The sequence below is a fragment of the Thunnus albacares genome, chromosome 13 (assembly GCF_914725855.1).
Source record: "Thunnus albacares chromosome 13, fThuAlb1.1, whole genome shotgun sequence".
Taxonomy (NCBI): Eukaryota; Metazoa; Chordata; class Actinopteri; order Scombriformes; family Scombridae; genus Thunnus; species Thunnus albacares.
Window position 1 is genome coordinate 28,405,693 of NC_058118.1, and position 24,037 is coordinate 28,429,729.

The 24,037-nt window shown below is 39.0% G+C and overlaps 1 protein-coding gene across 4 annotated transcripts in view; it reads right to left on the reverse strand.

The window, feature by feature from the left end:
- Positions 1-24,037, reverse strand: part of cadm1a (cell adhesion molecule 1a) — a 416,956-nt gene that overhangs the window by 139,445 nt on the left and 253,474 nt on the right. The window lies entirely within an intron of this gene.

The following is a 24,037-nucleotide window of genomic DNA, read 5'->3' on the forward strand; positions in this document are numbered from 1 at the left end:
TTGTTAAATTTATGGGATTTAATGTTGGGATGGGGACTTGTAGGGTTTTCTGTGCATTTCCCCTCCATGCTTTTATTGGACAATATAAATGAAATACAAAAAAATTAATCTAACTGATATGGGGGTGCAGACTTTTGTGTGTAAAAAACAGCAATAGTGTGGACCTGTACCCTTGTGTCTTCTAAAAAATGAGAGTAAAACACTAACTTTTAAATAAATAAGTGAGACCAGGCTAAAATGGCCTCAACTAGGACAATTTTATAAAATCCAACACCGCAAGGAAACAAGCAGCGTTGGCCCCTCAATATACAGCCTGGCATCCATTTAGGCCGCCAGCGTTGAAGCACATTTTTCAGCCAAGTAAGCATCAGGATTCCAGCTATGAGGCAGCTTTTGATTAGAAAACCTATTTCCTCTTAAACTTTTGCCAAATTTCAATCATGGTGATATTCTAATTACCATTATCCAGAGCAAGAAAGAGAGGCAGAGATTGAGTGGATGTGTGTAAGGCAGGAAGAAGACGACTGAGAGGGAGGCAGTCTTTGCATGTAAGCAGGGAAAATCAGAGGAAAATGCAGCGTGAAGATCAAAATTAAACAAAGAGCAGAATCTCAGCTCTTTTACATCCTGTTACACAGCCCCGTTTGTGATAAAGATGTCTATGAATTCTTACTCATTTGCTTTTTCTAAATATATATATATAACATGACTCTGAGGTTAAATGCTTACTATTCTTCACATAAACTATGTTGTACAATGTGTCATAAATAAGACACAATCATTTCCAAAGCTGCGGCACTGATTTTCAAATTACGTCTTACAAATTTAAGTGTTTAATCAGTCAAGTGTGACAAATTCAAATGAATGATAATCTCAGACAGAAACTGTCAGTTCCAATAAAAGACGATATCTGTTTGATTAAAGTTTGACAGCCTTCAATCTCACCTGAAAAGCTATTAAACTGTAGCACTCACCTAAAGAGTAAACCGCTAAAGCATGAAGTCTCCCAGTATAGCATCAGTTGTCTCCTGCTTAAGCATTCAGCTGTAGTACAGAGGAAGCTGAGTAACAAAGTGCCTCAGAGAGCCACATAGTCAACCCAGACCACCCTCGAGTTCAGGTTCATGCAGTGTGATGGGGTGAGAGGGAGGGGGTTTGCTTTGGGGAGATTACACAGCAATAGTTGAGACATGGAGTAGCTCTCCCCATGTTAAGTAAATGGAGAGCGAGTGAAGTATAACTGCATGGCCGTTTTGGCCCTTATGGGCCTTGTGGGAGCTTTCGCTATCCCCACCCCGACCCACAACCTCCAGAGGTGAGGTTAAATGACAAGGACTGTAGAGATGCATTAAACATGAGTCATTTGGACAGAGAGCTAGACGCTGGACCACTCCAGAGATGATAGGGACATTAACCAGGGTTTCACCAGGGCCTGAGCTGCATTTAATGAAGGCCTCCACTACCTCCCAACGTCTCTCTCTACATTTGACTCACAGCCAGGGAGCTAAGTAGTTCAAGATAAACACAACCACTACCCTTTCTGCCTCAAGTTGTCTGATTTTCTGCCTCTTCCTCCTTACTCCCTCCCTAGCCCGACAACTGGCAGTGGTCAAGACTGACGTGTAAAATCCTTGTTGAGCACAGAAGCAGCAACAATCAAGGTTACTGTTAAAAACAGTCAGCAACAATGAAACAAATGACTACCAATAACTACTACCAGCTAGTTTAAGGCTAATTCTGTTTTGTTTTTTGTTTTTTTTTACAATATGGATCTTGTTTTTTGTATCTTTGGCCATCATTTCTATTCGTAATAACATTTATTCATAGCATTCATCATAGCAAATCACAAGCTAAATGCTGAGATCTGTAAACATGGTGACGTTGCTTAAAAGAAGTCAGATGAGACAACAAACATCAGCAGTAAGACTTGGCGCAAACCCCAGCGATAGCTAAATTATTTAGAAGAACAATCAAAACCAAAAGGTAAAATTAATACCAAAACTGTCTGTTGTAAAGATCTGTCACAGTTCACAGACCAATTTACTGATTCATCTTTGACCAACCACACTCACTATACTTTTGCACAGTGTTCATGAAGAGTATAAGGGGTTATTGGTGGTCCTTTTGGTTTTACTTTCAAATACCTCCAAAGACTAAACTGTTGGCTTGACTACAAATTCTGGATTACCAAAATCATAAGGAATCATCCTCTGGGAAAATTAAGTATTCACACCAAATTACATGAAAATCTGAACAATAGTTGTTTGGATGTCTGTCCAAGGTCTTTGACAGACAGATGAATGGACAGATAATCCAACCAACCAACCAAAGAAATGTAATAGAAGATATTTTTATTGCATAACACACACTACAACATTAATAATTTAAAACAATGTTCCATTTGGTCCCACCACTGAAACAAACATATTTATCTAATGAAGAAAAGAAACATATATTCAGAAAATAACATGAGCCAACCTCACATAGTAACAAGAAAACTGACAAGTCACAGGTGTTATGAAAGTGGTCTAAGAAAAAAAAAAAACAACAACAGACATAACAGTCTTGCTTTCATCTGTATTCATCAGGTAAGGGAAGCCTGGGCACTCTGTACTTCACTAGAAACACAATGACAACAATGGCTTCCTTCGACACGGCACGACCGCACGCTTCCAAGCACGTCATCTTCAAACGTAGCTCTTGGTTAATGGCCTGGAACACACATTCAATGTCTATCAAAGAGGGACGTTGCTGGGATGGATGCACATGCTGACAACCTCTCTCTGTCGCTCCTCCATTACACAAACACTTTGTACACTTCACACTCCTACCAGCATACACACACACACACACGCACACACATGTACGCAGAGAAATCCTCCCTCCAGTCAGTTTAAGTATAGCAAGCAATAATGTGTTGATTAAATCTGTGATCAGCTGCCTAAGGGGCATGAAATTGGACATGATGAGTGTGGCACATTAAAAACTAATTATCAATAGCACCAATCCTATTGTCTTTCTTTTAAACCAGTCACAGCAGTAAATCAAGTGTGGAGAATGGAACACTATGTGCTCTATCACAATGAGCTCTGGGGTTACAACCATACCTGGATCCTGGCGGCTTCAAAGCTTTTCGATAAAATATGAATGTATCATTGAGTGCCTGTAGCACTTCCTTATTTTATTGCAAATTCATGGAGAGCTGACAGAATATGCTGCCAGCAAAGACTCAAGCTGCTTTACCTAGTATACTTTTACATATGGATGCATAATTGGGTTTATCCTAGAATTAACTGTGGCTCTCTAGCTCCTACCACTATTTGGAGACAAGAAAGTTAGGGCTGTCAGTCACATTTTGCTCATATTTTCAAAGTCAAATTGATAAAATGTTAGACACTTAGACAGAAGTCAAATGTCAGAAAAATAGATTCCTTTCTCACTCTTCATGCAGACATGAAGTATTCCAGTATTCATTCAAAAACGGTGTTAAGGTGGGTACAAATATAAACATGTTTTTTTCTAGTTTACCTTTAAAATTGTGTAAAAATCCCAACCGTCTCACCGCGCAGAAGAAAGCGTGCATCTACTCATGGTTGGCAATTGTAGTTCGGTACAAAGAAAATTGTTGCTACAATGAAAGTGCTCATAACAAGGTCTGTGGATTATCTTGAGTAACCAGGTCATGCTGTTGAGTTTTTCAAATGTACTTGTTTGGCACTTTGAGCACCACAAGCTGAGTGTCATCCAGTTCCATTATATCCGATAGGCAAACATCTCTACGGCTGATATTTCCAAAACTCAGCAACTCACACCAAAATGATCTAGATGGATAAATAGCACTACAAGAGGAAAACTGTGTACTTTTAATTTTGGGGTGAACTGTCCCTTTAACAATCAATTATCACATCAGTGCATTGACCTACAGTGAGACCATCTTTTCAGGTCTAGCCTCTTCTTAAGGATGCTTCCAAGATGGCACCTGCTGTGGTTGCTAAGAGACTTGTGATACAACTGCAAAGCCACTATATTTCATCACCAACAATGTGCTGTAGGACCGACTTGTCTCTTCTCACCAAAAGGATTTCTACTCAGTTATGCACTGAACTGTAAAGCAGCTGTCATTTGATGTAACCTAAGAGGTATAAACATAGCCTCTTTTCCTTCCCTCCATCCTCCTGTTATTTTTTTTTCCCTCTTCTTGGATGTTGCTCACCCATCCACTCTCCCTTTACCTCCGGGCTGTCTCTGGGACTCGCTGATTAGAGCGCTGGGTGCTGTCTTGCTGATAAGGCTGAGAAACCTGCTTCCCTCCCTCCCCTTCCACCACCAATGGCGGTATCCTCAGGGTACAGGGAAAAAAAGGAGCCCAGGGTAATGTCCCCGACACTCCCAACCCACACCCCCTTTCGCCATTCACTGTCATGGGTGGCTGATGAATACGCTGCCTTGTGCATCTTATGACTTTGAAAAGATAGGCTTGCATTTTCCATGGTGGATAAGACCAGCAGGAGAAATGAGTGAAGTAATACAGCCCAGCTTATGACAGTCTAACATTATGCATCAAAGGCCCTTTTTATGAGCTAAATTTTGCATTCTGGACTGTGTTTACAGAGTCATCTGCTAGATTGTGTACACTTAGCACTCAAAGTGTAGGACAAATGCTGGTGCTCAAATGTGCATAAGTTTCATTTCATAAGAGCCCATATTGTCCAAATTTCCATCCAGCTGCCATAAAAAGGGGATAAAAATATAGCACAAGTTATTCACACTGAGTGTAATTTGGTATAATTAGTTGAAAAACTGTTTTCTCAGTTTTCCACTTTGCACGCCAGCTATGTTAACTCTTGCTTTACTTTGTCAGCTCCCTAGAATTGAATTTCAAAGACAAGGCAGGTTATATTCTTTATTTTCTTATTTTCTCATTTTCAACAAGCAAATGGTTTCTACTGGGCAGTGTAGGAAAGTCAGAAAGTACTGTGAGCGGGACTAACACGCTTCTGGTTTTAGTGTCTTCATGGAATTTGTTGACAGTAACAAAAATACAGAAGGGCACCAGCCTTATGCTTGAACACTATCAAAAAAAATACTAAATCTTAAGTGGACATAAGACTCACAAAAAATTTGAAATGTGTATTAGCTACTCTAATGTGCTATTTGGATGTACTAGTGCATGCATACTATAAAAATGAAGGTTTTTCTGTTGTGATTTACTTGATAGTAGAGTATTATATAACAATGGACAGACCAAAATAATAGAAATCCTGGTAGGACTTTACATTCCAGCTTGGTAATAACAAGGTAATGATAGGTTGATATTCTGATAATAATTATGTAATAATAAAGTAATATCATGGTATTTACCAATGGGTATATCTAGGTAATATTAGAGAGTTTTTGTAACAAGGTAATAATAACAGGGAAACACATCTACACATAAAATGAGGCAGAACTATTTAGTAATCGCATTGTAACATTTTGGTAACCTGCTAACGATAATAAGGTTATATCAGTGTAATATTTTGATTAAAAATGGTAATATGGTGACACTGATGGGGTAATATGGGTTAATGTTTTCATAATATTATGGGATCATAATTAAATCCATTAAATCCATCCAACAGTCCAGACATGAATATATCTTTTATTAAAAAATGTTTTTACTGACAGTGTGAGAGAGATGTAGATTCAGTTCTATGGTCACTTGTGGCAATATTTCATGGTTTTGTATTGGATTGCATAATATTTTGAGGTGTGGCTTGTTTTTTGACTGAATGAGATGGACGGAATATTAGAAAATCCTTTGTCTATATGAAACCAACAAGGTCCTAAGTCTAAAAGCATACCAAAAATTAAGTGAACAAACAACTACAGTTGTAAAAATCTACTAAACTTGCACCACAATCTGTTTCTCCATTTTCAGGTCGATCAGTGTATCTTTGCCTACGTCATAACTACATGTGAGAAATTACACAACTCCACGGCACTCCCTCTTCTAATGAGACATGTTAAAAATATAATTATGAATAAAATCTAATTTATAACAGTCCAAACTAAAAAAGAACTCATTTTCCAGAGAAAACTACTCAAATATTACCATGCTCAAGCTACATCTGCTCAATGATGGATTGATAGGCAGAGGAAAACCTAATCCTTGAGGTGTTCTAAAGAAAACGACTTGGCCTGGCTTATCTCTGGGGTCAGAGAAGGTCCACAGCCATTAATTTTAAATGAGTGGAATGGATTTGTGGTAATGGAAACCCAATGGCTCCAGACAGCATTGGGACCTGGTGGTGTGAAGACACCAAACTGCAGTGTGATAACCTGACCACTCAACTGTACGAAGTGGAAGAAGTCAAGAAACTGATTTGGGTTTTCTGCACCCCCACACACTATGAAAGTCTTAAGTGTAATGTATTAGAAATCTATCTGAAGGTATTCAAGTGTAACAGAGCTGAAGACAAAAGAGAGGTAAACCCTCTCTTTTGCTCTAAATAGTATCCATCTAATCTAAGACTCTTTAGTTTTAGCTCATCATTCAACACAAGACAACTGGTCATGCCTGTAAAAAAAGTTACCTTGTAGGTAGGAAACAGCAATGACAAAAATGGACTTCATGAATGTTAAACTGGTGAAGTCAGGATTTTTAGTATGGAGATACTGTGATCTCTGATACCTGTGGGTTCGGAAAAAAAATATTTCTAGTACTAAACTGCTTCTACTTATGTGTTTCGACAGGGTGTGACAAACTAGTGGCAAACATAATATTGCTTTTCATGCAACAGAAGAGTGTGGAGTTTATAAATGCTACTGTCAGTTTCCACTCTGTGAAAAAAAAATGTTATGCTGGCTCTATTATCTTGTAGACTCACAATATAAGAAAACAATGGCTGTTTTCACTTCACATGTAGCTTATTCACACCCTGCAAACTGTGAATGTGAAAAACACACTGAACAATATGTTCACGGCATCACATATTTCCCTTCCCCCACCATGCGTTTGAGGAATTGTTTAGATTTCTAGCTAACAAGATGTAGTTTAACAATCCATTTTTACATAAAACTAAAATAATTTTTTTAGTTTTATCACTCTGTATTACAATATTTTTCCATAAAATCAGTGTGTAGACCTGAAATTGGACTGAAACTATCCCTATATGGCAATATGGCCGTATCAGCTCTCTTAATACATCTTTTGTATAACTTCCCAATTAAAGTGTTCAAAATGGCTGCTGTGTTAAAAAGATCAATTGCTTACTAAGAGATGGCTGTCAGTGTTGACACCATAAAGGAGGAGGAGGGGGGGGGTCCATTTTGTGTTGTTGTTATTCACATACGAGACTGACCGAGATCTGCACTGATACAAAAACTGACCCTTTGCAGTCCTCTGGTAATGAGTGTATAATGTATGTTTTTTGTAGGTAGGGGGTGGTAATGCAGCAGTTTTCCAGATTAAAAGGCCCCACTTTGAGCAATGCAGCTCGGAGGCTATTACACACAGAGCTCATTCCCTCCTACCTTGCTTTTTACTTAATTGAATCAGCCAGTCCCCATATCAGATATTCCTTAACGGGATACTGAAACCTATCCACCCTTTTCCTAATACCATTAGGGGAAGCGGGAGAGCAAGATGGATGCTTTAATCCTGCTGGTTCAGAGCACACAAAAGGAGAGCGTGCCCTGCAGTTATACATTAGCCACAACATTCACTGCTGAGCCACAATATTCTTCCGTGTAGAAGACTTGCCCTGTCACTGCCTGACCGAAAGCTACAACAACAAGAGCCCATTTCCCGAAGACAATCTATAATGTAAATAACAGAAACAGTAGCTCATTGCACTGCTCATTATAGGGGGGGAAATAAATAAATTACTGCAACATGTTACAGTCGGCAGCATCTGATTTCCACGATGTCTACTACTGTATTTTATGAGTCCACATGGGTCCAGTACATTTATGCCATCTGTTCATGAACCCCACATATGCAAGAATGCATGTCCAATTTGACACAATGGTGACACAGATGAATGGGGTTCAGGCAAGCCTCCTGCTGCTGAGGTATTCTTATTTTCCTACCTATTTTCTGCTGTGTCAAACTGCAGCTAAGGTGAGGTCCATTATTTGTGGCCAGCTCAGGCACAAACTAATCCTCTTATTTAGGAGGTCAGCGCCAATCATTATACAGAGGGGTGCCATTACAGTGTACACTCCAGTGAGCTGATTTTCCCGTTACATAAATATATGACTCAGGGGACTGCTCTTACTCCCCTCTCTAATTTATCTCTCCCTTTTTTCTCTCTAACTGTCAACTTTCCCCTCTCTTATCTCCAACCTTCTCAAACCCTTTTTTGCTTTCTACCTTTTCATTTTTCACTCTCCCACACTTTCTGTTCACATCCCTCTTTTCCCACCCTCATTTTTTTTTCAGGATGACCAGAGTTGCGTGTAATTGAATCTGGAGAGAATGCATGAGCAGGAACAATTAGCTCAGTCACTCAGAATGTGGATATAGCGGTACAGTAGGATAAACAGAATAATAAAAAAAGGAAGGAGAGCAAGGAGATAAGCCTGAACTGTATGGGAACTGGAACAAAGGGAAACACACAGCTCACAAAGTACACACAATTCTGTTCTCACCAGCGCCTGACAAGAATGAGATGCTCTCACTTTAGATTGCATGCAATGTCTTTTCTGTCATACTGCCCTGCATACCAGAAACATTAGTACTGACCTTATTTAACTCTCCACATTAATGATCCTATGTACTTTTATTGGCATGTCATGTGGATGATTCCAGGAGAGTTAATCACATTTAAGAAGGTTTCTAACAGTCTACAGCCATTCTACCATGGCTCTAAGATGCTCATTGTAAAGAAAACAATGGATGGTGTCAACGTAAAAGTGGAGGGGGCTGGAGAATCCTTGTTGGACTGATCCATAAACAATGGCAGCCTGGTCCGGGACTGCACAACCCTTTGGTCCTGTTTAAGCTGTTATTATAATAATAATAATAAAGAAAGAAAAAGATAAAACCCTCAATGAAAGCAAAAACTCAAACAGCTGGGTTAGGGTTAGGGTTAGGTTTAGGGTTAGGGTTAGGGTTAGACCATGACCATAGAAATGTAATCTGTCAGCTGTTAGGAAAAACAAATCTAAAATAAATATGTTTTAAGATGAGATTTACAGGCAGTGACAGAGTCAGCTGATCTGATCCTTAGTGGGAGGTTGTTCCAGAACTGATAGGCCAGTACTGCAAAGGCTCAATCATCCTTTTTTTTTAACCTGGACTCTGGATAGTTGGAAGACCCAGACTGGTAGACCTGAGGAGCCTGTTTGGACAGTACGGTGTAAGAAGCTCAGTTTTATACTCCAGCACCAGATCATTCAGAGCCTTGTATGTGATTAAAAGCAGTGAAGCCAAGATTGGTGTGATGTGTGAGAATCACTTTGTTTTGGTCAATTGTTTAGCTGCTGAAATTTGAACAGTTTGCAGCTGCTCCATGGCTCGATTGGTCAGGCAAGTAAACAAGGCATTACAGTAATCAAGGTGCATGTATAATTTTCTCTGTTATTGAAGGACAGAACTGATCTAATTTTGGAAATATTCCTCAGTTGATAAAAACACAACTGGACTACTTTCTTTACATGTTGCTTCAGGCTCAGGTTACTATACAGGATAACACCCAGATTTTTTGTAGCTGACTTTATGTTAGGAGTGAGGGGAGCAAGGAGTGGCTGTATTTGTTTTGAGATGTGTTCAGGGCCAATGATGAGAACTTCTCTCTTGTCAGAGTTAAATTTTAATAAGTTGTGGGACATCTAGATAGCTATGTAATGATGCTAATTTACTGGTGTCTGAATGTTTAAATGACAGGTACAGCTGTGTATCATCTGCGTAGCTAAGGAAAGAGATGTTGTGATGACAGATTATCTGTCCCAGGTGTAACATATACAGAGTAAACAGAACAGGTCCCAAGATTGATCCTTGTGGTATTCCGTGTTTAGTCTGAGCAGTTCATGAGGTAAATTCCCCAACAGAAATGAAAAATTTCCTGTTGGTTAGGTATGAAGAAAACCAGTCCAGAGCAGTTATACACAGTAAGTGCAAAAATGTATGATTCTGTTGGATTTGTGAATATGTAAAATGGGCAAAACAAAAAGAGACACTTTTCTTCCAGGGAAAGGAAAAGTATGGAAAAGGCTTTTCCTCTGTAAAAAAAAAAATCTGCTCTGGCACCAGCAAAGATGGACCATAAATACTTCATAAATACCAATTACCTCAAGAAGCAGGCATGAAGAAAAGAGCAGCTATTTCAACCAATTATGAGGCTTCTCTCTCAAAGGGTGGAGAAAGACGACTCTTCCCTTTCAAGCCTTCCACTGAAAGGAGAAACCTCTGTCATGTTGCGGAGCCTCAATAATGTTTCCCTCCACCTTCATGTCAGGGATGAAAGGCCCCAAATGTCCTTTGAGTGAAACCCCCAGAGGACTTAACATGCATCAATAACATTTCCATCCTTGAAGATGTTTGAGGGGGACTACACATAATCTTCTCACAGACTTTGAGGCTTTGCTTGCTTCCTGTGACTTTTATTTACCCCAATCTCAAAGGTCCTTCCTCGCCATGCCAGAGATGGAGACAGAGGGAAAGAGAGAGAAGAACAAAAGAAAACAGAAGGAGGGAATGGTAGAGTTAGACAGCACACTGCGGTGAGTGTCGCCTGCTTAAAATAGGACAGCTGCCTCTTGAAGGAGCCATCATTCTTCATAGGGGTAGCCTGTCTTCATTTCCACCCTCGGCAAAGCACACGGGGCTTAACACACTTACGTCTGAGGATTTGCTGCACTTGAAGGTGGCAGCAATTCCCTCGAATGCAGGGGGAGGGAGCAATGCAAAGCCACCCTGAAAAAAATCAAACCACTTTAACAAGTTCAGCTGAGGCTGACCTTTTGGCTCCTAACTAGGTATTAGCGACAGTGTGTGTCTTCAGTCATTATTGCAAATAATGTATTTATGTATTCATAAATAAGTGATGAAGAGAGAAAGGTGACACAAGTCCTCAGCCACAACTGAACTTGGGATGTCACAACCACATAGCATACATCTTTGACCACTGGCTCACCAGGATGTCCCCGGAAGAGCCATTTTAAATTCTTGAAATTACAGTGCAAGTCCCCACAATTTTGGAAAAAAAACTGCTGAACAAGCATGAGTCTGTGGTGCATTCCCAGTAGAAAACAGCAACAGTAGGGACTCAAATGGAACAAAACCAGCACACACTTTAGAAAGCCCGGGGTGTTTTTTTGGTCTAAATGAATTATGAAGCAATTTGAGCATAATTTTACATCTACTTCTCTACCGTTGCAAAATTAAATGTATTCAAGTGAAAAGCAAAATGATTGTTGACACCAATGCAGGCAAGTCTTTGAGCACATATATACTACATACATGTAGACAATGAGCAGCATTGTTCATAAACTTGCTTGTGTACCTTGTGTGTATCTGTAGAATTAAAAAGGATATCCACTAGGGGACGGATTATAGCCGAATCACAGTGTAAACACAACTAGACATATGATGACACTTGAGAAGGTTTGTATATTGTTAATGTTGAGAACACAGCTGGATAGGCAGCAGCAAGAGTCATGATATACAGTAAATGCAGCTAATTGTGGAAAAGCATTATTGCTGCATTTGCCACACAGAGTCTGCTGTTGACCCTACTTCACATGCTGAGATAATTGCTACATTGATCGTGGGCTTAACCGCATCTTGTGTATGCACAGTATTAATTTCTGATGATCCACCCCATGAAGGAAAGTGGAATATATGCGGTTACCGTAATGTACACATGAACACATGGTAAGTTGCCAGTATAAATTTGTCTAAATCATCTAATATAGCTCTAAGTCTCTTAGAAGTTTTAAAAGTAAATCTAACTTTTTCTGATATGTGTCTTGGAGTGAAATAATTCCATTTAAGTTCCATTAAGGAGATAATAAAAGTGCGGTGTTTGATGACTATCAATATGGCAGCAAGGACATTCAAATCTAAGCTTCAATACGCCCTTTTAGAGTCCTTTGAGTGAAGTCAGTGTTACTACATACAGTAGTATAATGATTCTATTACACTAGCCTCTAGGTCATTTAAATTTGCACAAAGTCAGTAAGGAAATTTCTATCATATGCACTCCACCATTGATCTATAAATTATTCATCCAGTGGTCCAACCCTTGTCCAAACTGTACCTGATACCTTGTATCTTGATAAGAGGGAGTTGGAGCTGCTCCAAAATTGAATCTTTAATTGTCATTTTTTGATGTAAGCGGCCTCCCCCATGTTCAAATTAAGCTTATGACATTCAGCTACAAAATGATTATGAGGAAAAGGTTAGCTGATATTGCATCAGACTGGTCCCTCAAAATGACTCAGTGAGTCATCTGCAGCTGAGTCACTAACAGTGACAATGCACATGTACAAGAAGCATTATTTGTGTGAGCTAATTAAAGAGCTTGCTCATAAGATACCATCTACAGTGACAGGGGCACAGCAGGCAGGCATGAATCAAGAATCCCTCCCTCTTGGCAACTGTAGGAATCAGCCGACCACCCATACTAACTGCCCTTTTACTTGCTTTCACTAAGACTTACCCAATAAGCAGTGAAAGTTGAAATATTCAACCCAGAAACTGGAACACTCAGCTTTAAAATTTAGGGATGGTGGTCACTATGATATCTTTTCAAACCTGACTGACTGAATAGCCTAAAAAAAGGACAGTTAAATAGTCAGTTTTTCAGAACCCAATGGCTCTTTGAAGAGGGACGATATCTGTATCTCTACTTTGAGTAAGGCTAATTAGCTCATTGACATTTTGCCTTGTGGCACCTCCTGGCATTAAGTGCAAAAAGTGTATAGCTTTGAACCATTACTTAAAAAAGCTTTAATACTTTGCAGCTCCACTTTCAGCTCTACTTAGTGCCCCTTACTGTGGCAACAGAACAGATAGCAGAAGAAAGTTTTGATATTTTATTCGGGCAACATGACTGACGTCCTAACATTTTCCCCACTGGCAACCAAATGAAGATGAGACCAAATAACAATGAGAATTTCACAGAAAATAATAATAAGACAGGGTCCTAACCAACTCTTGATCACCATACTGCAAGGCAAATTACTGTTGAGTTGCCTGCGCTACCAGGTGTGGCTCTCACTCAACAGAAAAAAAAAGCCAGCATATGTTCCGCGGTGAGGATAAGTTAACTGGTACAGACCTCTGGTAAGTGGATTGAGAGAATTCCCCAAGCATATACGGCCTACTTCGTACAATATGGTGAGGGTATGCTTGGACTGCATTGATGAGCAAACATAGTCACATGATGGTCTGTGATAAATTAGCTGGGGATCTATGGGGCAATAAATTGTGACAGATCAAGGGAGCACACTGCCAGTATGGCTTGATAGGATATGCTTCATCCTTCAACCATATTTCCCATGATGTTAAGATCTGATTTGTCTTGGGCTGTTACGAATGACGCTAATGTTAAACGTCTTGGTCTCAATGTGGGCTATTTAGCAGTTTTTTGTTGTCTTGCAGGCAGAGTCAGTCATTCTGGAGAAAGATTGTTGATATTTGAAGTAAACACCCACACCAATACACCCCTTCCTTTGTGCTCCTTCAGAAGCTCCGCCCCCCCAGATTCATGGACATGCATTGCCACGGCAACAACCGAAAGAGAAATACAGCGGAATCCACAGCGATGCCTCAGCTGAAGAGTCACTTCTGTTCCTTTCACAAGCGGAAAAAAAAATTTGTCTCATGTGAGAACAACAGTCCATCCACACTCTCCGCCTCTCTGCGGCCTCCCCGCTTCTCATTCAACCTGCGTTCAGCGTCTCTGTCCACAGAAGCAGCCGTCTGTCAGCTGCAGCTCCTGGGGAGCTGAGAGGACAGCAGCTGGCCAAACTGTCTTCACCATGCTGACTGACAGCAGAAATTTACTGAACCAAAATAGTTTGCATGTTGGCTCCACAGGAAGAAATCGACAGTGTTTGTATTTATTGATTCACTGATATGGTTAATAAGTTGAAAACACATATACAGCGGGATATTTGTGTGATTTAAACAGCTGCCTGCTCAGATTGCACTTCACTAAACATGACAGAAACAGACTCTTAGCATATAAAAACATGGGGGGTTTCCGTAAGACTGTCTCTGATTAAGTGTGGATTGATACATTTGATAAAATCGAAGCATATCTGTTCCATGAGAAAACACTTTCTATGTGAATTGGCCATGGCCTCTCTCTCCAGTTCGCCAGCCCACCTCACCATTCAATGAATGCTGGAGACAGGAGACTGTCATGTCCTCACACAGACAGCTGCTGTCATGACTTCCCCCTGTCCTGTGCCCCCCATTGATTGGCTGGAATAGTGTTTTGTAGCTCGGTCTGAGCCACTTTGTTTGTTTACCATTTACGGAGCCAGGGCTGTGTATGAACATCAATTTTTTTTTCAGCACACACACATAACAGACAACTAGCAGACTGTAAGGAGATAATATTCACTCAATTTGACAAAAAGTGTATTGAACAGTCTTTCTCCAGAATCACTGACTCTACTTTTAATTGAGAGAGAGCATGTGAATACACTGTTCCCCTGATTGTGAAGGCAAGCCACGTGTTGAGAATTTCCATCTCCACTTTTTAAAAAATACTTGAAAAAGAAATGCATTATAGACACCCAAGAGCAAAGTGTATTTCTCTGGGAACAACAAAACACAATAAAAAGTCAACAGAAAGTAGTAGAAGTTCAGCTCAGATAAAAGAAAAAAAATCCCTCTCCATTAATTGCAAGTCTATTTCTGACTTCTCTGCTGTCCGATGTGGGATCAATAGGCTTCAGCTTTGCAGCCTGTGCTCTCAATTGCCTGAGGTCTCTCCTCCTTCATCCTAGACCACATCTTTATCTACTTTTGTAAATTACATTACTTAACAGTTAATGTATTTGATTATGTATGCTCCTCCTTGTCCTAGGTCTTAGAGGACATGTTGTAACCCCTCATATGGAGATTGTCCTCCCAAGAAAAACAACACAATAGGTTTTAATGACAGTTGCCCAAAAATGACATATAATTACATTTGACTGACAGGTGCCATTTAGCGGCTGTAGTAATTATGACCTGGAGCAGTGGTACAGTTCAGATGATATAGATACAATACCAGTCAAAAGTTTGGACACACTTTCTCATTCAAGTGAATGGGAAGGTGTGTCCAAACTTTGACTGGTAGTATATTAGGGGTGTGCCCAAATACAAGTATGCTATTCAAGAAAGCACAAACTGTGGGGTTTTAACAAATATTTGTTTCATACAAATATGTTTTAAAGTAATTGTTAGATTCTATGATCTGGGAGACTCCAGTTCGAGACTCAGTGTGGGGACCTCCTTCATAAGGTAGTTTATTCATGAACACTTATTGTAACTCTTTAATTTTCTAAAATTAAAAGCTTAATAAAAACAAAAACAGAAACAGGATTTTTAAGCCTCTTTCCACTTTTATTCGAATACAAATACAAATAATTTTGCTGCCTCAACAAATACATATACAAATACAGATACGGGACCCTCTGCACATCCTTGGTGTATATGCCAACAATTTTCCTCATTTGGAGGGGTGGATGGAGACATTGACCAAACAGTGGACTTTGATACAGAAGACTGTGGTTCGTTTGTCTTTTTCACTGTCACATTTCTAATCACAAGTTGGGACAGTTTTTTAAAAAACTGTAACTATGATCATCCTCTAACGTTAACCCAGTGGTGATTATCGTAGCCATGACGATGAAGGTGGCATAACTTTTAGGAAGTAGTAACTTTAACCCCACACCACATGTTTCTCTAACCTTAACATAGTGACCCTAACCCTAACCCTAACTCTAACCCTTTAACCCAAACCGTGATCTTTCCCTAAACCTAACCAGACCTTAACCAGTTGTTGTTGTTTAATTTGTAGGACTGGTGTGCATCCGAGACGTTAAATCTTTGCCATTTGATCTTGCTGAAACATATTCTGTTATCCAACAGATACAAGACACTTGTTGCTGTTGGGAATTCCCACCAGGGACATACATGTTGCACTAGAGGTCAAAAATTTCAGGCTTTCACAATTTACAGGTCCACTTTCAATATTCAATAGAAAACAATTCAGTTAAACAAATATTCAAATTACAACCCTATGACTCATTTGGCGATCATCAAATCACCAAAGCAGAAAGAAATACCAGCTTATAGTCACCCAAACAAATTTCTTGAACAGTCCCTACAGTTGAGTCAGCCTTTACAATAGACATCTGTCTTTTCTTCACAAAGCTATCACACATTGTTTCTCACTTTCTTTTGTCATCCAAGATACAGATATGCACAAACACCAATGGTGTCAGCCCAAATAAACATTGTAACTGGTGTTCACGCTGACATCTGCTTTGTTGATGGGTCTCTTGTCTGCAGGTAGTGCCAAAAGCTTTTATTGCATCTCTGTGATGGTCTCATTTAATTTTTTTCCCCCTGCTATGGTATTACATCACATGACATTACACATTACATTAGGATAACAGACAACAGATTTTATCTTTACGTTTTAGGAGGGTGGGTAGGGGGTCTAAAGAAAGGTCTAAAGAAAGACTATCAACTCCTTACAAGTGTTACCGCATAGTGTATTTTTCCCATAAGCCATAGCAGCACTGGTTAGTTTTATGGGCATGTTAGCACTAAAGTGGGAAGGTCCCCATGCAATTAATCTCTGGTGTATTAAAGCCACCTGAGGATCAGGTTTAAGTTTTTGGTTGGGTAAATAGAGGAGATGCTTCTTGATGGACGCTGTTTATCTACCCTTGGAACTATATGTTGGTCTACTGTAATTCTACATTAACAAGGTTTAATGGATTTTAGGGTTTTTTTTTGTTTTATTTTTTAAGTTTGGTTTAAATTAACCTTTTGTTGTAACAGGATTAAACAGGTTTCGGGTAAAGCTAGAGCATGTAAGCATTTACAATGGTTGCCAGTCTTATGGTGCCATAAACCACGGCATGATCTTTGTTGTAGTTCTCAAGAACATTACAGAACTCAATATGACAATTATGAGTTGTCATGAAGTCACCATTCTTAATCCAGCCTATAAAACTCTGATTGTTTTTTCAGCTGCCATCAATAAGCACAATACCAGGCCTATGAAACTCTGAAAACATTTACTGTACTGTATTTAGGCAGTGATTCAGAGGGTTGGAACCAGACTGATGATAAAAGTGTTGTACAATCAGGACTCAGCCTTATATGAAATTAATGGACTTCTGCTAAATTGTTAACTGTTTAGCTTGAAGTGCTTATGCTGGGTTGTTAGTCAGTGGAGCTTTTTGAAAAGTCAATTAGAATTTTAAGTGTCTGGCTCAGTTTATCTGTCCGTCCAGTTTCAGTTATGCGGATCTCATAGACCAGTCACAGATATGTTGACTATAAGCACTTAGTATGGAGCAGCAGCCAGAATGAGCAACACTGGCTGTCACAGATGCTGCCAGTCGAGGCCGTCCACACAGAGACTGCTGTACACCTGCCACTCTGGCATATTCTGCATCCTACTCTAATTCAATTTACCACTCAAACCCATTTCAGAGCCTGTCACACATTTTCCCAGCAAGAAGTTGCATCAAGAAAGCCTTATGTATGTTGGTAGATAAGCGGTGTGTGTGTGTGTGCGTGTGAGAGTGAAGAAAAAAACATTTCGGGTGAATCTATTGAAAGAGGCCTTGGTTTCATTAGAGAACAGATTAGAGGGGAAAGTCAATATCCAACAGCTTTGGATTTAAAGCCCTACTTACAAACGCATTAAGATTCCAGGAAGTGATAAAACCATATGATTCCTGCTTCTCTTGTTTAAGGAGAAAAAAGAAGAGTTGACTACTGTAATTAGACAGGACCTCTGTGGGATTTCTAAGTCCACCACAATTGACTTGCAGTTGATTTAAATAAGGTTGTTCATTTATTTGTTGTACCAATTGTCCTTATTGAGCAACATTTATTTGACTTGATTAACATTACATACAAGATTGCCTCAGGCAATGCACACATTTAAAACAGATTATCAAAACAAAAACCACAGCAATTCCTAAAGGTGGTCCTCTGTGATAAGATGTACAGGAGGCGAGGTGGATGGGGAAGGAAGTGAGCCACTCAAAAGACTAAATAAAAATAGAAAACTTCATACAAATTTAATTCTATTAACCATACACTCAATACGCATAAAAAAGCTAATAATTATAAAAAACATATAAAAAATCCAACAAAAGACAATCTTTACTCATCAAATTATGCATTTTATCCTCTTATCCCTTTCAAACAACAACTCAAAAAGATATAAATTAAATCTTTGTGTGTCTTACTCATCCAGCTAACGTAATCAGCCAGGTATGCAGGAACAGGGCCATTTATTAGCATAAAGGTCAGCCATTGCTTAATCTAAGCTACTCTTTTTACACAATTACCCAGCTCACACTATTAGTTCAACCTATCAAAGCATAATGGAAAAGACGTGTGCGAAGGGGACACTTAGAACAGTCACAACAAGATTATTTTGTGATGTCTCTAATTAGGTTTGGGTGCATAACTGTGCCAGAATTTACAGGCAAAATGTAAGTGGTTTCACATGAAGTCATCAGTGGTTTTAAATATACTTTAATTTCTTTAGCTGTAACCTTTTTCTTCATTTTACAACCTTTTTATGGCTGCAACACCATTAGCATTTACCAAAAAAGATCACAAGAGAAATCTACTTGAAGGTCAACAACTTTAAAGCAGCTATAATCAATATTTTTATAATAACAGTGTATGAAATGGCAATGTGTAATGTCAGAGGCGTCACTTGCAGTAATGAACCTACAGAGAATTATCAGCGACTCTGCAGTTCCCCTCGGCTTTACAGAGCTTTATAGCAAGTTTCACCACACTGTTCAGCTGCCAGATGTGTAAATAAGCAACTGTTTGCTTTACAAGTTCAAGGTATCAGCTTAAAAGGTGATGAAATGTCAGTGTTGTGTTCTGTTACTGCAGGTTAAAGCAAGACAAACAGAGGGCTAAATATGTTTCTCTGCTGTTCTCAACATGTAGATCATTGTTTTGTTTTGTTTTTTATTGCTGCCCTGAATTATCAGTTTTCTCAAAACAATGATCACTTTTTTGTTTAATCCAAGTGCCATTTGTTTCATTAAAAATATCTTAAGGTCTAAAGGCATTTTAAGGTGTTGATAGAGATTTTTTTAGATATTTTTTTGTTTCTGTTTTTATCCTGTTATAAAATCTTTGTATTGGCATCTGTGCGTGTGTGTATGTAGTAGTAGTAGTAAGTATGTTGGGGTTGTTAGTGCAGTGTAGATATCATAGGTATAATCTATATTCTTTCATACAGCAGAAGGAAGGGAGTGCTTTCTTGTGGGATTGCTGCAATCACAAGTTAAGCCAAATAAGTTTGGTGAATCTTGCCTTGGAAATGTCCTGAAGGTTCATAGCTTTCTCAGCTGCCATATTTTAAATCACACAATGCCAGTGAGGCAGACAAGTCAATAAGATTGAAGAAAATCAACATCAACGTCATCACTGACATAGCACACTCAAGAGGAAGTGTGACTGCAAATTAAGAGTGTGTTCCAGGCTGATGCGATTCCACTGGTCTCCAGTGGTTTAGCATTGGAAAATCTGATGTTTTTTGTGTTCATATAAACATGGTGTATTTATAGTCTATATACAAATGTCATGTGATCACATGGCAGCCAATATTAATTGTATACACTTCATTATGTGGTGTGAAAAGTATTAGAATGACAACTTCCTTCATTCAGACGATCCTGAAGAGCAAACACTGACATTTTTAGTAAGTTATCTGTGATTGATTAGTTATATTATCATGCATGTCACACAGCATCACAGGCACTAAATCAGCTGCAAAGCCGGATAAAAACATCAAAGCAATTTCAGTACAGTGATATTGGAGGCACAAAATGCTTATTAAACCCTTTTTTAATTCAGCATACTGAACCAGCCGACTGACTAACAACAGTGTTCAGATGCACAGTGTGACTAATCCACATTAATCCAACATGACAGCAGGAAACTCTCCAAAATCAATATCTCTGATTGATTGCTGTCCAACCTGTAGTGCTAGAGCTCATACTCCCAGAAAATGACCACCAACAAATCCAAAACCATTTAGTCATATGTCATGATGGAACTCCTGTACAAATAGTCCTTTTTAATTACTGTAAAAGTTGACTTTTCTTTTTTTTTTTTTTTATACAATAAAAAATAAAATAAATAATGGACAACCATTATGGTCTTGAATACCCCCTTGACCCCCTTGAATAATGTTGGTTGGTTTAACACTACAAAGCAGCTTTGAATCAGGAGAATGTGAGCTTTAGTGGTTTGTTCTTGACAATCTTTCATTTTCTGACTCCATGTACCATAGCAAGCTGATCACATGATAGCCTTCCTTGGGTTGAATCATCACCAGGGTGAAACATGCACGCACACCCTCACTCACAGAGAGACTTCCTCCAATTTAGCTGCCATTTCAATGGCTTTCTATAGGTCTCAATCCGACACCTGTCACATCTGCTTCCTAGCATCCTTGGTGTGGCGATAAGAGCAAGGCATTACAATTGTTATCACATTTTCACCCACTATTTTTTTATCTGTTTCACTGTCCGTCGCCCACCCATCTCTTGTTTAAGAAAAGAGGTGTGCACTCACACACACATACAGAAAACACAATCCTGCTTCTGCAGCTATCAAAGCTATCAATCAGCAATGGCTCGAGGCTAAAATAGACAGCTGTTCTGATGGATACATTTGCTACATCCCCAGTTCAATTTGTTTGGCAGCTTTGGAAATTGCAGTGAGTTTGGTGTGCAAACACATTCTACCAATCACTCCCATTCAACTGGCAAAGCATGAAATGACAGTCAAGGCCATTGGGGGAGCCTTCTGTTTGCAGACACGGCAATGTGGTGACAGACTCAAAGCATTGCCACATATAAATAATGCTGGTTGAGATTTCAGCAAAGATGTAGAGCCACTCCATTTGTACTTTTAGATGTTTTGCAGTGTCTTGATGTATATTATACCGAATATACTGAACACTTAAAGGTGCAATGTGTAGGACTTGGCCACGTGATCCAAACAAACAGGGGGCAGCATATCCAACCATCCAACCATTCACCCTAAACACATCACCCCTCTACCATTATCACTCACTGGATATAGCGTAAACCTTACTATTTACAGTGAATCTGAATCTGAATAATGCATCGTTGTCAAGATATCTAAATGCTACGGAGACATTAGAGCCAGCAGTATGTCAGTATGATGTTCTGCCCATGTATTATAGCACATCTTCTGTTAATATAAATACGAGATCACTACTGATAAAATTACTGCTCCTGCCCAACCACAGCTACAGAATTAAGATTGCATTTGAATGTTCAACATGGCTAACAAACATTTCATTCAAAGTGATAATTAATAAGTGATGACTAGTTCTCAGTGGGGTTTTCAATGCTTCTTGTTTCTTGGAGTACATGCTTGTCTACACAAGGGGCGTTTCAGCCATGTTGTTGAATCGTTCATCTCATGTGCGTCTGAAACACAAACATTTCTATGCTAACATATTTTTACGCTTCAATTATACATTCTTTCGGTTCATGTGTGTAACTATAGTGATATTGTGTTGAGCTCTTAGCACTGCCAAAATGCAGGTGACCTACTCTGTATAGACACTGACAGAGGACTGAAGCAGCTGCTGCTAGTCTACTAATATGTTGCTTTCGCTGTGCATGCTGTGTAAGAGAAAGTTATGTCTTTTTATGGAGTAGTAGTAGTATCAAGTAATAGTCATTACTAGAAAAATGATAGCTGGCATCACAAAAATAATCAATTAGTTTTCAATCATTCCTTCTACATCACTGTAGATGATCATTAATACTGTAGAAACCTGACATTCATAGTAAACTAACAGTTTCTTTACTTGAAGACAGCCTTGATGATAATTTGCATGAGCTTGACTATCCTTAAAGAGCTACCCAAATGCTCCTATAACTAAGGGGTTTATGCAGATTTGGTGTCACATGATGGTTTAAGTGCTGTTTCAAAGGCTTTTGTACCTACCCAAGAATAAAAGTCTTGGGGAGAAAAAAATTATGTTTGTGATTTGTTTGCCATGATACCGGCTATTGGGTGTTTGGAACCAATTTCTGTTTTCAGTGAGCGTTTGTGTTATTTCGCCTTGCTTACAAGGCCAAGCACCAAATGTTAAAAGTATCTTCAACACTTTTTTCTTCAACACTTTTCTTCTAAACTTGCCAACATTATCAGCAGATATTTGCACATGAGTTGAAGATAGGCTGTGTGTTTGACTGGCCACCAGACTTATTGACCAGGCCTGTGAAGAATGACTGTATAATAACCAACATCCAGAAGATGTGTTCTTCGTCTTGTTCTCTCTATTACCCTATCTGTTTTCTACCAACCTGTGTCAACAGCTTGTACAAATGTAAACGTGAGATCTCAACAGCTGCTTCCTCTTCTCTCTCTCTCTCAATCTGAAGGGGTTTATTTGAGAGAGTTGCAACATCCATTGCCTCCCCTGTGGAGAGTTACCTGCCAACAGTCTCCTTTTGCCACATATGTCTCCTGGTGCAGTAATGTCCTTGAAATGCAGTAACAACACCCTTTCTCAAAAGCCACCATGTGCCGGCAGCACAATTTAACCACTTAATTGTGATGTGTGTAATTGCTGCTGTTAGCAATATTTGTGAAAGATATTTTTTAGCTCTGTCTTCTGGCATTACTCCTAGTGGTGCCACCTTTGGATCTTTTGTGAAATTTTGGTGGAACCTTTTTAAGGGCCTCAAATACATCCTCCCAAAATGTTCTTAATTTAAGGCATTTCCAAAATATATAGTTGCCAATTTGTGTACCATAGTTTCTCCAACATTTATTGGAGTATGTTGGGTCCATTTAGCCACTATTTCTGGTGTCTGACAAAAAGTCTCAGTATTACCTTCCATTCGACTTCCCACCGTGTATTTGAATGGGTTACTAGGTGTGCTTCAGTGCATATTTCTTTCCCATATGTCTTGTGGTATGTCTGTATTCATTTCAGTTTCCCACCTCCCTTTTATCTGTAGTGTATTATCCACATTCATCCCTAAAAATCTTTTGTAAAAATGACATAACTTTCTTATCCCTGTTGCCTGTTTGTGATTTTATCAAGAACTTCTTCAATAGAATTGGCTCTAAGACTGTATCCCATTCTTTATGTTTTGTTAAAAAGTTCCTTAATTGTAAATATCTGAAAAAGTTTGTGTTGGGAAGTGTTGGTTAAGGCTGCCATCCTTATTTCTAAGAATTGGTCGCCTACTTTCGTAGGAAGTATGTAATTATATTTGAGTTATTACCAACCTAAAATGGTCACAACTACATGGGACTTAGTTGAGTTGATGGGTAATAGTGGAGGTTTTTCTTAGTATTTCAGCTGCAGTTTCTCTGTATTTCCATACTTATTACCAGTGATAATTACCCGATAATATGTTATAATTTATTATATAGTTTGATTGATGCTATGTTCATGGTCAGACTTACCATGACTACGGGTGGGGCTTAATTGGGGTTATCTGAACTCCACACCAAAGAGGTGTAGGGCCTTGTGTTGAATGGACTGTCGTATTTTTTCGAAGATTTGACACCATCCACGCCGCTTTTACTAATCTTTGACTACAGTTTGGTTTATAAATCATGGATTTTGAGCGTTTTACATCTGATTCAAAATGTAAATATCATTTAAATATGAAATTAGTTAGGATTCTGCAGGAGCTCTGAAAGGTACTCCATTTTACTCCATATTACTCCATTACTAGCACACCCTGAGATATATAGATTTAATTATGAATTGAAAAATGTAGCCAATTATTGTAATCATAACTGGCCGCTGTTTCAACCAAA